Source organism: Lycium ferocissimum, chromosome 6, assembly GCF_029784015.1.
Source record: "Lycium ferocissimum isolate CSIRO_LF1 chromosome 6, AGI_CSIRO_Lferr_CH_V1, whole genome shotgun sequence".
NCBI classification, from domain to species: Eukaryota; Viridiplantae; Streptophyta; class Magnoliopsida; order Solanales; family Solanaceae; genus Lycium; species Lycium ferocissimum.
In genome coordinates, this window is record NC_081347.1 from 23,374,755 (window position 1) to 23,387,827 (window position 13,073).

Here is a 13,073-nt window from a genome sequence, read left to right on the forward strand (position 1 = left end):
CTGGAACGTGGATCCAGTGACAAAGTCTACACTCAAAAAAGAGTAAATCAAGAGTAGTATCAGTACAACACTAGTACTGGTAAGCCTTATAGGCCGACAAAAATTAGTTTACGTATATAAAAGGCATAAACTAACAGGTAGGCAGATAAGCAATCAAGTACACTTAATGAACAGTCTCAATTATAAGATCAGTCAATGTATAAGATCAGTCAAGGCATAAGATCAGTCAATGCATAAGATTAGTCAAGGCATGAAATCAGTCAACATGAGATCAGTCAATGTAAATGAATGAGTGTATCTGCAATGCAATGACAACTTTCCATACTGTGCCCACAAGCTAAGGGCAATGCCTCAAAGTCATGACCCATGGGGGACCCGCGAAGTCCATGTACTCCTCATCCCGGCAAAAGACCTTGGCCAACGAGCACTCTCGTGCTCCGATAAATGACCTCAGATCACGAGCACACATTCTTCTCCGGTAATAATCTCGAATCACAGACTCTCATCTCTCTTTTACGCTCTCCGACAGAGATCTCGGAGGCTACATTCTCTCACTTATCATCATTTCAAATCACAGTTCATTTCATGTAATCATATGAAATAAGAATGTATGCCATGCATGATACCAACATCAACAACAATCATACCAAAATTTCATCCGTTACTTGTCATGAAACACACAAAACAATTTCAAGCCATTTTCCATATCCTTTCTTTTTTCTGATGATAAGTGAGATGTCAAGAGAGAGATGAATGCAAACATAAATCACAAATATAGCACACAAGGAGACAAGCCTACATAATAGCTAACGGAACCAACGTAATTGGATTTCACCTCCACACCATGCTTGAAGGCCGATTACCCATTCCCCATCAATAATTACTGCCACATATGCTTCACTAATCGAAGTCTAACCACATGGTAAGCCGTAACCCACCGAAGTGCCGAGCAGGTGCCACGAACAATCCAACTAAAGCCTTCCCTATACGAATTGCCTCTGAATGATTGAAGTCTATCAAATTGTCATTCTACATTAGAATTCGAGACTAACGATACGCATATTGCGAAAATAACTTTAAAAATAAAACCCGAGCCCACAAGGGAAAAATGAAAATTTCAAGTTGGAAAAGGTCAACCCAAAGCTTATGAAGTCCGAACTCTAATTATCAACACAAACTAGTCCCAATTTAGCATCAATTGCATCATTAATTGAAAACCCCCAATTTCCAATACTAAGATTCTTGAAATAAATTGAACATTCAAGCTTAGGGACTAATTCTCCATTTATCAAATGATTAGAAACCAATCGAATTCCCAATAAAACTCATTTGGATTGACAAAGATCCATAAAAACATCTTAGGGTTTATGACCCAATCTTCCCCAACTAATCACATAATATTGCCATAGATTCCATACTTAAACCAAAATAAAATCACAAAAAGAGTATAAGTAAGTTACCCGAAGAAGAATCACCCAAAAGCTCCACAAAATCGCCCACAATCACTCTTTAGGTTTCAATTTTTTGAATGAAAAGAATGGGTTCGGATTTGAGAATTTAAGAATATGGAAACAATGATTTTCGCATCTGCGAAACCCATTTCCACAGACACAATCTTGCATCTGCAGAGAAACGTCTACAGATGCAGATTCATTAAATAGGTCAGTATCTCGCAGATGCGGGACAACTTCCGCATAAGCGGTCCCGCGCCTGCAGATAAGAGCTCGCAGGTGGAGAACTGCTCGACAAGGAGAATATTCACATCTGCTAACCAAGCCTCACGGAAGCGTTCCCGCTGATGCGGCCAAACTACCGTATAAGTGGCATACCAGAAACCAACAAAAATCTGATTTTCACCAAGTTTAACCCCAAACCCGACATCATCCGAGACCATCCGCATACAAACCAAACATGCATACCAGTGTAAAAACACGCTACAAACTCACTCGTACCCTCAAAATTCCCAACGTAGGTCATCTTGACCCAGTCAACCCCCAAAACCCCAAAAATAAGTTTCCAACTAAGTGACCAAAATGCTCCTGAGTGCCTCGACAATCGAACCAATCAACTCACTAGGTTATAAAGGACTCTCCGAACCTCATGGAATCGATGAAATTCCCAAAAGAGTTCGTTTACCTAAAAGTCAACTATCGGTCAAAGGATTTTCACTTTAAGCCTTTAATTTCCTCAATTCTGACCAAGATTTGCCCAACTATCTCAGCGACCGTTTCACCCATCTCCACAAGTCACACACGCTCCAACAAAGCTAGGGGAAGGGTCAACTGGGGTAAAAGAGTAAAAAATGCCTAAACGATCAAATGGGTCATTACATCAGATACTAATTAAACAATCGTTCGCCCTTTAACGGAGAAGAAGTGAAAAGAAAAAAAAAAGGAAAGTGCCTAAGTCAGTAAAGAGCTGGGGATATCTCGCATGCATATTGGCCTATGTCTCCCATGTAGCCTTCTCAACTGGACGCTGCTTCCATTACACCTTAACTGAAGCTATCTCTTTTGAACTTAACTTTCTCACTTGCCTGTCCAAGATTGCTACCGGTTTTTCCTCGAAGGACAGATTTTGATCAAACAATACAGAGTCCCAATGGATTATATAAGAGCCATCTGAATGGTATTTCTTCAACATAGACACATGGAACACTAGGTGAAAACTTGAAAGACCTAGTGGCAAAGCCAACTCATAAGCCATCTTACCAACACGACAAAGAATCTCGAGAGGATCGATAAACCTCGGGATCAACTTGCCTTTCTTCCTATATTGCATCACACCCTTCATGGGCTAAACCTTTGATAGAACCTGATCACCAACCATGAACTCTAAATCCTGGACCTTCCAGTCCGCATGCTCCTTTTCCCTACTCTAAGCCGTAAGAAGCTTTTCCTGAATCAGCTTCACCTTATCCAAGGACTCTCTCAAAAAACCAGTACCCTAAGGTCTCACCTCGAGAGCATCAAACTATCCAATCAGAGAACGACATTTCCTACCATACAAAGCCTCAAATGGAGCCATGTTAATACTCGAGTTATAATTGTTGTTGTATGCGAACTTAACTAAAGGTAAGAACTAGTCCCAATGACCACCAAAGTCGATCACACAAGCCCGTAACATATCCTCTAAACCCTAAATAGTCCTCTCGGACTGACCATCAGTTTACAGGTGGAAAGCGATACTAAGGTCCAGTTGGGTCCTCAATTCCTTATGCAAAGTCATCCAAAAGTGGGAAGTAAACTGAGTACTTCGATCTGAGATAATGGAAATGGGCATATCATTCAATTTGACGATCTCTAGACTAGATCCTAGCCAACTTCTCCTAGTTTTAAGTGGTCTGAACTTGAATGAAGTACGCGAACTTAGTCAACATATCAACAATATTCCAAATGGCATAAAACTTGCCCAAAATCTTTGGTAGGCCAACCACAAAATCCATAGCCATCCTTTCCCACTTCGACTCGAGAATGGGCATCCTTTGAGTCACACCACCCCGTTGCTGGTGCTTGTACTTTACTTGCTGGCAATTCAAATATTGGGATACGAAGTCCACTATATCACTCTTCATCCTACCCCACCAACAATGCTATCTCAAGTCACGATACATCTTTGTAGCACCAGGATGAATGCAGTATCTGGAACTATGAGCCTTCTTTAATATCAATGAAATCAAATCACAAACCATAGGAATGCAAATGCATCCCTTAATCCTCAAGACACCCTTATCGTTAAGAATAGCCTCATTAGCTTCCCCACTTAGCACCTTATTTGGAATCTTACACAATTTTACATCCTTAAACTGCTGGTCCTTAATCTACTCCAAAATAGACGACCTTGACTTAACAAAAGCTAGTACCTTTTCGAGTTATGAGATAGCGAGTCTCACCATATTATTAGCCAAACAATGAACGTCTATGGCTAAAGGATGCTCTCCCACAATCAAAACGTGCCAAGCCACCATACTCACTACCTTTTGGCTCAAAGCATCAGCTACCACATTAGCCTTTCCTAAATGATAAAGAATGGTCATGTCACGCCCTTAACCTGGGTCTGGACGTAACATGTCACCCGGTGCATAACTACATGTGACCGAGAGAATCAACTGACTGGTTGAATTAATATGTGATATTTTAACATACTGAATACGGAAAATAAACTAATACATGCTGATATGTAGAAATTTTGAGTGATATAAAAAATGTGAAAACGCTAATATAAGTCTGAAGCATAAACTGTAGCCAACATGGCTTAACATGACAAACCTGTGACTCTGTCTAACAGTAACTCAAGTCTTTGAAGCCTCTAATGAAGTACTGAAATCACTGGCTGTTGCCGGGCCAAGGCCCCCGACATACCTGACTGTCTGTTAAAATACTGAAAGATTGTAAAATAATAATAATGCCCCAAAAGACTGGGGCTCACCAATCAGTTGATACTGGAAACCCCGGCGAGTAGATTTGTTGTCCTATAAATTGTTACCTGCATCGCTAAATGCAGGCCCTAGGCAAAAGAGACGTCAGCACATTTGAATTGCACTGGTAAGTAAAGCAATTGAAAGAAAGAACTGTAAGCACTAAAACTAAAGCTGAACTGATAACTAATAACTGAAGTGAACAAAAGAAGTAAGGATATGAATACTTCTTGTTTTGAATGGAGAATCACCCATTTAACTGAAAACATAATTTGTGGCCTTAGGCCCAATATAGAAGCACAAATCTGTGGCCTCAGGCCTAAGTATACGTACACATAAAATGTGGACTCAAGCCCAAAATATAGTAGTTCAACATTAAACAATTTACATAAAAGAACTGAGAATCATGTTGAAAGGTACAACATCGACATATTGAGCAATGATTCACTAGAAATGTTTTCATGAGCTGATTACAAGAACTGAAGCTTTAAATTTTTATAACATGCTGAGTATTCTAAATTGAGACTCATGGGTATCAAACACAAGTCTATATTAATTACTTACTGAGCTCACAACGTTGGGAATGAAAGTCATGAATGAATTAAAAACTAGAGAATAGAAGTTCTGCACCTATTGAAGGAACTAAGCTCAACTATATTTCTAAAACAATTCATAATGTTGTAAAAGAAACATAGCTTAGGGGGAATCATTAACATTCCCAAACATAGAGAGTTAGCTTCACATAACTTAACTTCAGCCTTTGAGCGTAATATAATGTTCCTCACCCTTCTCAACGGTAATCTGCATCAATATATGTCAATGGAATCAACATTAGCAACAATACTCAAGTTTTGGTCATCTAAACCTTTTATCAAACACTTGGTGGGAATGAAGCTCCACAACTCTCATCAATGGTGTTTCTACACCCAATAATCCATTCTCTTGCTTTTAGATGATTTTACAATCTCATAATTCTATAATAAATATCACTCTTCATCAATCATAAGAAAATAACACCCTTAATCAAAAATCAACAATTAATCATACTTTTTCTATCAAACTCATCAACTCGTGTCTCATGAACTTAGAGCCTATAATCATCAGTACAAAACTATAATCGATTAAAAGATGAAGGTATTGTTTCGATTCCCTTGAATTCGTGTTCTAGGTTTCTTTCATCCAAAACAAAGTATCAATAGATTATCTACGGATTTGAAAGGTTTAATCATGTTAATAAGGTATTGGGGAATTGAAAGCAACGTAGAATCATCATTGATACTTACCTTGAAGTGTTCTTGAGTGTTACATCTCGGAGATTTCAGATTGTTGCATTAAGAATAGACGATGCGAGCTTAAGGTGAATACGAAGTCCTTACGAGATTACGGAGAGTATTATATAGCTTAAAGTGCATACCATAAGATTTCAAAATCATATGAATATGTGAGACTAAGTTTGTGGAAGGAAGTGAACTGTAAGTCATGTTTAGAAGGGTTTTCGCAATAGTTGATTTGATACGTATTTAGTGATGTCTTGAGGGGCTGCTATACGGCCTCTTAGATGATTAATGAAGTGTTACATAAGTGCCAAGAAGGTTCCATGTCACGACCCAACCGATGACCGGTGACGGGAGTCTGACCTCTAGCGACCAAACACCCCTTACTCATATCTGAATCATTCTGAACATTAAGGGCCCATAAAATGGCTTAAACTGATCTCATAATTAGATGACATCATGAACGCTGAACAATCCGTAAATACATAAATATGCTGAAGGAACAGTGCAAGCCAACTAGGCTGCTACATATGCTGTATATAAAAGAATAAAAGCTGACAAGGCTACATCATCTGACTAATGCATACAACTGTCTACAGACCTCTACTGGAATGAAAGCTGTAGAAAGGACGGGACAGGACCCGTCATACCCATATGCATACACATCAAAAAGGGCATACTAAAACTGACTATAGCTCCGGATCGAATGGAGCGTACTGACCACTGCTAGATCTAGAGGTCCTACTGAGCTGGACCACACCGTCTATCTCCCCCGTACCCGCGGGCATGAACGCGGCCCCCGAGAAACGGGGAGTACGAATAATGTACCGAGCATGTAAATATATAAGATATAACATATATATATATATATATATATATATATATGCACACGAGAACCATGGATAAGATCCGAACTCATAAGTCGAAATAACCGAACGCATGTACTTGTATGAACTAGTATCCGCCCCTCGAATCCGCATCAACCCGTATAACCGACAATACCTCGCGGGCGCATAATATGCATGCTCATTCCCGTCAATGAAGGTCATACATCTGTATATATATACGTGCGTATATAACGCTCGGTATATGCGCGTATATAACGCTTATCTCTTCTCATATCATATCGGCCTCTCTGCGGCCATCATCATATACATTAATGCGATACTTGCAGCCCGATTCACATATCATCATCATAGTGCACCAGCTGATCAGGTGGTAATGCGTATATAACACCTACTCCTTTCCATACCCCATATACATATAATACTTGCGTATATAACACCTTCTGGTCACGGGTCAACATACATATATATATATATATAAATAAATGTAATGCATGAATAACTGTATACATAAAACTGGACCCATGAACAGAAGGAATAATCATAACGGGGTGCATAAATGTAAAAAACCGAAATACTTCTAATGCTTCTAAGAGTAGAGTAATATGGACTCGCTTACTCGCTTATTGGATCATATCATAGGATCATATCAAAAGAAGGAAGGGACAGCCTTAACGTACCTTGACGTATATCAAATCGTCCGACTCCTACTTCTCAACTTGTAAATCTACAATTAAGATAACATAGACCTTCATTAGACTATGCACTTCACTTACTAACCTCTTTTAGATGCATAGAAAGCTTAACGAATCATGGACAACATTTCTCTCATAAGCTTAACAACCCTTCAACTCTTCATTCACTTTAAAACCAACCATAACAACAATAACAACACTTATATATCAAAATATATTCAAATCCATTCCCAATCATATCTTAAAATAACCCTACCCTACTATTTTGTCTATCATCAACTTACCACTTTCACCACTACCCCCTCTTTACTTAGAATCACTAAAACTCTTGATACTCAACTTAAATACAAAGGTAGAAATCATTTACATACCTTGAGGGGTCAAGAATCCCAAGAATCACTTCAACTTCAACTCCCTAAACTCCACAACTTGAAGAAACCCTAGAAGCAACCTTTCTTCTCCACCATCTTAGGTTTTCGTGGTCCGGGTCTTGTCAAATCTTCACTAATATGATGGAAAATATTGGGAGAGAATATATTACGATTTTCTGATTTTTGGAAGGAGAAAAATATCAAGTAGGATCGTGGACCACCTATTTATACTTGGAAGCCAAAAAGGCTACAGCGGGTCCGGTTCGATGAGCGGGTCGGCGGCCCGTCAACGTGTCGACGGTCCGTCGACTTGCCCGTCAACCTGCGCCCTCAGATGCATGGCTGCGGAATACCATCGACGCCGCACGTCGACGGTCCATCGAACATGTCGTTGACCCGTCGAAGATGACTAGTGTCCTGCATGTTTTCTGGTTCAGTTCCGATCGCGTCTACTTGATTCGCTCAACTTCTAACTCTGTAAATTACTCGGAACGCATACTGGTACTCTTGTACACGGGGTAAGACACTTTCTATCTGCAAACTCGGGCTCGGGCCTCTATTCCAAGGGCATACTCGGCTAGGAAACCATAGGTTATACTACTACAAAGACGAGAGGTGTAACATTCTCCGCCCCTTAGGAACATTCGTCCTCGGGTGTTCGAACAATCCTGGGTTATAAAAATTTCGGCAGAGTTTCTCCCGTACTTATAACAATCCGCTCTGCCCACAGCAACCCAAAATAATGCCACACAGGGCCACACACTACAACACACAATACTATGGCCTCACACGACTAAATCACGATAACTGAAATGAAAACAATACCTGGGGAAAGTGATGTCTCCGACTGCACCTCCTGTACTGCTGGGAACAAATGCGGGTACTTAATCTTCATCGCTTCTTCCACTTCCCAAGTCACTTTTTCAACATTCTTATTCCTCCACAAGACTTTAACGGATGCTACATCCTTGGTTCGCAATCGACGGACCTGCCTGTCTAATATAGCCACCAAAACCTCTCCGTATGATAACTGCTCGGTCACCTGGACATCATTCACTGGTACAACTCTTGAAGGATCTCTGATACACTTACGAAGTATTGATACATGAAATACTGAATGTACCGATTCTAACTCAGGAGGCAATTCTAGTTCATATGTCACTGTACCCACTACACGAATGATCTTATATGGCCCAATATATCGAGGGCTCAGCTTACCCTTCTTACCAAACCTCATCACTCCCTTCATAGGCGAAACTTTCAGGAACACCCAGTCACCCATTTTGAATTCTAGCTTACGTAGCCGATTATCCGCATAGGATTTCTGTCGGCTCTGGGCTGTTAGCAACCTCTCTCTAATTACCTTCACCTTATCAACTGCTTGCTGAATTAAGTTTAGTCCTAGCAACTGATTCTCCCCAACATCAAACCATCTTATGGGCGATCTATACCTCCGCCCATATACGGCCTCATAAAGAGCCATTTGAATACTGAAATGGTAACTGATGTTATCCGCGAACTCGATAAGAGGCAAATGATCCTCCTAACTGCCCTGAAAGTCAAGCACACAAGCTCTGAGCATATCCTCAAGGCTCTGTATAGTACGCTCTGCTTGTCCATCTGTCTAAGAGTGAAATGCGGTGCTAAGACTCGCCTGAGTCCCCAATCCCCGCTGAAAAAACTTTCGGTAACTGGGCCGTGAACCGTGCTCCCCTATCCGAAATGGCCGAAGGAACACCATGGAGTCGTACACCTCTCCTTAAGATAAAGCCTCGCATAATCGTCGGCTGCATAAGCAGTCCTGACAGGCAAAAAATGAGCTGACTTTGTAAGCCTATCAACTATGACCCATATCGAATCACACTTCTGCTGAGTACGGGGTAACCCTGTAATAAAGTCCATATTAATTACCTCTCACTTCTATGTCGAGATCTCCATAGCTTGCAATAGACCTCCAGGCTTCTGCTGTTCTATTTTGACCTGCTGACAACTTGAACACTGAGCGATAAATTCTGCTATATCTCTTTCCATACCATCCCACCAATAAACTTCCTTGAGATCATGTTACATTTTTGTTGAGCCTGGATGAATAGAATAGCAGGAGTAATGTGCCTCCCCCATAACCTGCTGACGGAGTCCTGCAACACTAGGGACACACAATCTACCTCGATATCTGAGTACTCCATCACCTGTGATCACAAAGGGTGTCTTTTCTTTCTGAGGTGTTGTATCTCGGTAATGAACTAGAGCAGGATCTTCATACTGACGCTCCTTTATCTCAACTACCAAGGATGATACCGCTGTGTCTTGAACAGTAACCCCTGCATCACCTGAATCTATCAATCGAACTCCGAGGCTAGCTAATCGATGAACCTCAGAGACCATTTCTTTTTTCTCTGGCGGCACGTGCGATAAGCTACCCATGGATTTACGACTGAGGGCATCGGCTACTACATTAGCCTTCCCGGGATGATACAAAATATCCACATCATAATCTTTTAACCTCTCCAACCATTGCCTTTGACACAAGTTCAAATCCTTCTGCGTAAAGATGTACTAGAGACTCTTATGATCAGTATAGATATCAACATGGATACCATATAAGTAGTGTCTCCATATCTTCAAGGCATGAATCACTGCCACTAACTCAAGATCATGGATTGGATAAACCTTCTCGTGCTTCTTCAACTGTCTAGAAGCATAAGCGACAACTTTACCGTGCTGCATCAATACACAGCCCAATCCAACACCTGAAGAATCACAATATACCATATAGACATCTGCTCCCTCCGGAAGAGTCAAAAACTCGGTGCCGAAGTTAGCTTATCCTTCAACGTCCGAAAACTCGCTCACAAGCATCTGTCCATTGTAACTTAGCTGATTTCTGAGTCAATTTGGTCAATGGGGCTGAAAGAGACGAAAATCCTTCTACAAACCTTCTATAGTAACCTACCAAGCCCAAGAAACTACGTATCTCCGTTGGTGCCATGGGCCTTGGCCAATTCTTCACAGCCTCAATCTTTTAGGCATCTACTCTAATGCCTTCCTCTGAAATAATGTGACCCTGTAAAGGTGCCTACGAGTCCAACCGTAACTTACACTTAGAAAACTTGGCATACCACTCTTTACCTCAAAGAATTCCAAGCACTGTCCGCAGGTGTTCTGCATGATCGGCCTCTGACAGCGAATAAACCAAAATATCATCTATTAAAACAATCACGAACAAATCTAGAAAGGGTCTGAATACACGATTCATCAAATCCATGAATATGGCTGGGGAATTAGTTAGCCCGAATAACATAACACGGAACTCATAGTGGCCATATCTAGTCCGGAATGTCGTCTTCGGAATGTCTTCTTCCTTCACCCTAACCTGATGGTATCCTGACCTCAAGTCTATCTTCGAGAAATACTTGGCGCCTTGCAACTGATCAAATAAATCATCAATCCTCAGGAGCGGATACTTATTCTTCATAGTCACTTTATTCAATTGCCTATAATCGATACACATTCGCAAAGAACCATCTTTCTTTCTTAAAAATAAAACTGGGGCTCCCCACGGCGATGTACTAGGACTAATAAAGCCCTTGTCAAGTAAATCTTTTAATAGCTCCTTCAATTCCTTCAACTCCGCAGGTGCCATCCTATAAGGGGGAATAGATATTGGCTGAGTATCTGGCAATAGATCAATAGCAAAATCAATCTCCCTCTCTGGGGGAATGCCTGGAAGCTCATCTGGAAACACTTCTGGGAACTCATTAACCACAGGGATGGACTGAAGAGTCGGCGACTCTGCTTGCACATCTTGAACTCGAACTAGATGAAAAATATACCCTTTTCTGATCATCTTCTCTGCCTTAAGGTAGGAAATAAACCTACCCCTAGGCGAAGCAGCATTGCCCTTCCACTCTAAGATGGGTTCGCCTGGGAACTGAAATCGAACCATCTTTGCTCTACAGTCAACATTAGCATAACAAGAAGCCAACCAGTCCATGCCCATAATAATATCAAAATCAATCATATCTAACTCAATCAAATCTGCTACGGTGTGGCGGTCACAAACTATAACAACACAGTCCCGGTATACTCGCCTAGCTATAATCGGATCACCGACTGGCGTAGACACCTCAAAAGGTTTAATCAACTCAGGCTCTATCCCAAACTTTTTGGCAACAAAGGGCGTAACATATGATAAAGTGGAGCCTGGATCAATCAGTGCATAAACATCATGGGAGGAAACTGATAATATACCTATAATAATATCAGGAGACGTCTCGCAGTCCTGTCTACCAGCCAATGCACACACGCAGTGCTGAGGACTGCTCGAGCTGGATGCTCCACTCCTCCCTCTACCTCACCCGGCTGGCGTCTGAAAAACCTGCCCTGGAGGGCGCACTGCAGAAGAAGAGCTAGCCAAAGACCTGTAGACTGAACCATACCTGTACCAATCCTCATCGGGCACTTCCTCACCCTGTGGCCTAGCTGTCCACAAGCGTAACAACCATCTGATCCCAGTCGACACTGACCGGCATGTAACTTGCCACACTGGGCACACCGCGGAAAAGGGGGTCTCATCTGGCCTGACTCCGGTCTGTACTGAGAGCCTGATGCTCTAGAACTCTGGCCTGCTCCGGAATAAGGAGATCGGTCAAATCTCGAACCTGAAAATTGCGGAGATGCACTGCCTGTTGAATGGAAAGGATATCGGGGATGCTGCTGTCTCTGTCCTTCCCTAAACTCACCCCCACTATCAAAAGATCTGGACCTCTTACCATGGCCCCGGTCATGATCACGATCTATCCTCCTCTGGCGCTTGCGATCCTTCAAATTCTGCACATATGCCTGTATACTGGAGATATCCATGCCTGGCTATAATGCGGCAATCGTACAAGCATCAATCAAATGTGGCCCTAAACCAGCCACAAAACGATGAACTCTATCCTCCATCTCATCCACCATGGCTGGAGCATATCTGGCCATAGAATCAAAATACACATAATACTCCTGGACGCTCATATTGCCTTGCTCAATACGTAAGAATCTATCTGCTCGGGCTCGCCTGACCTCAAGAGGCAAATAGTGGTGGATAAAAGCATCTGAGAACTCTCGTCACACAGCTGGAGGGGCATTCTCTCCCCTAGATAACTCCCAAGTCTGATACCACTGTACTGCAATATCACGCAGCCTATATGAAGCCAACTCTACGGACTCGACCTCATCCACATGCATAACTCTCAAAGTCCTCTGCATACCATCGCTGAAATCATAACAAATTATCAGAAGGCGAACGCCTAACACATGGCTCTATCGCACAACCTAAGAGAGAAAGAATGACATCATCCTAAATGTCCTATAGCCACTTGTTATAAGTGTGGTGCACAACACGCCCATAAATAAGACTCTACTAGACACGGTCTGTAGACAACCCTAGGACTGAACTGCTCTGATACCACTTCTGGCACGACCCAACC

At 41.7% G+C, this 13,073-nt stretch overlaps 1 long non-coding RNA gene across 1 annotated transcript; it reads right to left on the reverse strand.

Annotated features, from left to right (window-relative positions):
• Positions 1-6,364: 6,364 nt before the first annotated feature.
• LOC132060732 (uncharacterized) lies at positions 6,365-7,780 on the reverse strand. Its single transcript, XR_009415996.1, has 3 exons — positions 7,603-7,780; positions 7,204-7,263; positions 6,365-6,454 (listed from the first exon to the last, which is right to left on the reverse strand). It is a non-coding gene; the product is annotated as an uncharacterized LOC132060732 (long non-coding RNA).
• Positions 7,781-13,073: the final 5,293 nt, after the last annotated feature.